This window comes from Epinephelus moara, chromosome 16, assembly GCF_006386435.1.
Source record: "Epinephelus moara isolate mb chromosome 16, YSFRI_EMoa_1.0, whole genome shotgun sequence".
NCBI lineage: Eukaryota > Metazoa > Chordata > Actinopteri > Perciformes > Serranidae > Epinephelus > Epinephelus moara.
In genome coordinates, this window is record NC_065521.1 from 20,293,288 (window position 1) to 20,296,556 (window position 3,269).

The following is a 3,269-nucleotide window of genomic DNA, read 5'->3' on the forward strand; positions in this document are numbered from 1 at the left end:
ACTGATGCAAAATAACTGTCCTGTCTACCAGTGAGAGTATACAAGAGGGCAAAGAGTTTCCATAAACACACGGCAGTCGTTCAAGGTTTAGCACAAACTGTAAATGGTAGAACACAGAAAAATGTGAACTCAATGCTGAATTAATAGAATTTTTTGTAATGACTACACTGCTTAAACATGTTAACTTACCTGGTGAAGGTTTGTTGAGCCAGGCTCAAAAGAGTTAAGTTTTTACAGACAGTAATGCTATAGAGATGATCTGTAGAGGACAGGACAGGGATGAAGTAGATTAAATTTACCAAATACATGCAGTTTAATTGAATCCAATATCTTTGGTATATACTGAAATACTACCTGAGCTCTGCATGACTTCAACTTAGACTGTGCAGGTCATTTGAAAGAATATAATTTGCAGTCATACTTTGGATGAAAACAGTAGATTACCAGCCCATGAGCTGGACTCTGTCCAAAGTTGAATTCAGGCAACGTCCTGATGAAAGGGCAGAACTTCTCATTCTGCTTGTTGGGAAGGGACGAGCCCTCGTCTGCAGGAGAGATATAAATGTTGTATATGTATATGTTATATGTCAGGATGAATAAAAATAAATAGATAGGTCATGGGTTATCTGCTATGCTTGTCCCTTGTCAATGATCCTGTGTGATTTTCATGGACAGGATCCTTGAGGCGCAGCTGGAGGGCGGAAGGGGTCAGGTTAGGGGACCTCAGAATTGCATTTCTGCTTTTCGCAGATGATGTGGTTCTGTTGGCTTCATCACCCTGACCTCCAGCATGCACTGGGGTGGTTTGCAGCCAAGTGTGAAACGGTCAGGATGAGAGTCAGCACCTCCAAATCTGAGGCCATGGTTCTCTGCCAGAAACTGGCGAATTGCCTTCTCCGGGTTGGCAAAGGGTTACTGCCTCGAGCGTGGTTAAAGTATCTCTGGGTCTTGTTCACAAGTGAGAGTAGAATGAAGCATGAGATGGATCGGCAGTTTGGTGCAGCTTCTGCAGTGATGCAGGCGCTGCACCAGTCCATCATGGTGAAGAGGGAGCTGAGCTGGAAGGCGAAGCTTTCCATTTACTGGTCCAGCTATGTCCCAACCCTCACCTATAGTCATGGGCTCTGGGTAGTGACAGAAAGAATGAGATCACAGATACAAGCGGCCGAAATGAATTCTCTCTGTGGGGTGGCTGGGCTCAGCCTTAGAGATAGGGTAAGGAGCTTGGACATCCGGAGGGAGCTCAGAGTAGAGCCGCTGCTTTTTTGCGTCTAAAAGGATCAGTTGAGGTGGTTATTCAGTTCTGATCAGAAGCATCTGGGCGCCTCCTATTAGAGGTGTTTCGGGCACGTCCCACTGATAGGAGGCCCCGGGGCAGACCCAGAACACGCTGGAGGGATTACATATCTCATCTGGCCTGGAAACGCCTTGGGGTCCCCAAGGAGGAGCTGGAAAGCATTCCTGGAGAGAGGGATGTCTGGGGCACTTTGCTCTGCCTGCTGCCCCTGCAACCCAGCCTCGGATAAGCGGATGAAAATGGATGGATGGATGGATGGATGGATGGATAGGTTATGGGGTGATGTCATAAATAAAAAGTTTTATAGATTCCTCATGAGGCGGTACACAAGTTTTGGTGAATAACAATCACTGCTGTGAAATGTTTACACTTTCCTTCCAAGAGATCACTTGTTAATCAACAGTTTGACCTGTACTGTGAAGTTTAATTTCCTTGTATGTTAAGATGAAGTTTGGCTCTCAAGATGTAGAGCTCTTTTCTTTGTCTGTTTCCATCCATCTTAATTTAAAATTAGACATCTCATTTCAACTCCATGCTCAAACTGTCAATGGTAGCTAGCAAATTAATGTGTTCTTGATGCTCATCTTGCAGTGCAGAGGTTTGTTGCATCTCAATCGCTGTTGATAAAATTAAGCCCTAACCGTTATCTATATTCCTTGTCTTTCTCTGCCTGACTGACCCACAGTTAAACAATCTGAATAGACGAGTATAATAGTAGAATATATAACTGTTTATAGAAAACTAAAACAAAACTTTTACACTGGTGTGTTGTCCTGAGCCAGACATGTCAATATTAACTTCACATTTGTTGTTCACAGTAGTCATAAGTAGTCCTATTCAAGTATCAAACTTCCTCTGATGTTGGGAAACAACGCTGTAGAAAAAGAAACATATAAACCAGAAACTAAATCTCCAAAGTTTACATAGAGCTGTACAACTCATCTGTGCTAAAACAGCAGGGATCATGACGAAATCGAAAGAGTCACAGTGAAGTGGCGCCATCATGTGGTGACATTAGTGCTATAGCAACTTCAAAAGATGAACAGAAAGGAAATCACACACATTTCATTTCATGTTTTATTGAATGTCTCTTACTGTTATATAACTACTGTACATGTATATATGTAAATCAGTGCAGGGCTTAACAGAATTAACTTAATGCCAGTGAACACTCAATAATGTCCTGAGGCTGGTTAGTACCGTTTTAAAGCATAGTGTTGATTGAATTTAACTGTAGTAGTTTTTACATCAGCAGTCTTGTCTAGCAAGGCCAAAAAGACTGAGCACATAGATTAAGAAAACTTCATCGTGAATTACCATGTTAAAATTGGCTGTACAGTAATAATTTGGATGGACACCACCACAGTTAATATTCAGCCCCTCTTTAATGAGACCTGTAACTGACAATATCAGCAAACAGACTAAGAGTCTTCATGCAAGGGGCTCTGTGAAGCTGTTCTTCTGTTCAGTGCTGCTTTGAGCCAAATGCTAAAGTTAGCATGCTTACTTCAGGGTGTTAGCATGCCATAGTGCCATATGCTAATTAGCACTAAACAAATGGTACAGCTGTGTAAGGTCAAAGCTTACCTCCTGGAGAAAACTTCTCTGGGAGGAAAAAATATACACTTTCCTAGAGATAAATGTACAGCAGTCAGGGTTCAACGCTAAGGTTTTTTTTCACTTGCCCGGTCGGGCAAGTTGGTCAGAGATCTACTTGCCCGAAGTCAGTTTTTACTTGCCCTATAAAAATTGTTTAATTTAAGCGGCTATCAAATAACAAAGACTGCAGTTATTTTTATGTTATATAATCTTTATTCACACTGTATTTATTAATTAAAACAACATATGTCATGTATTGTAGCTTAATTCCTTCACAAAAAGGGCTTAAAATGAAAAATTTGTCAATCGTTCTCCGTCTATAATTTTGCGCCCTACTTGAGCCATGCCCACCTCTATTTATTTTTCACCCCTC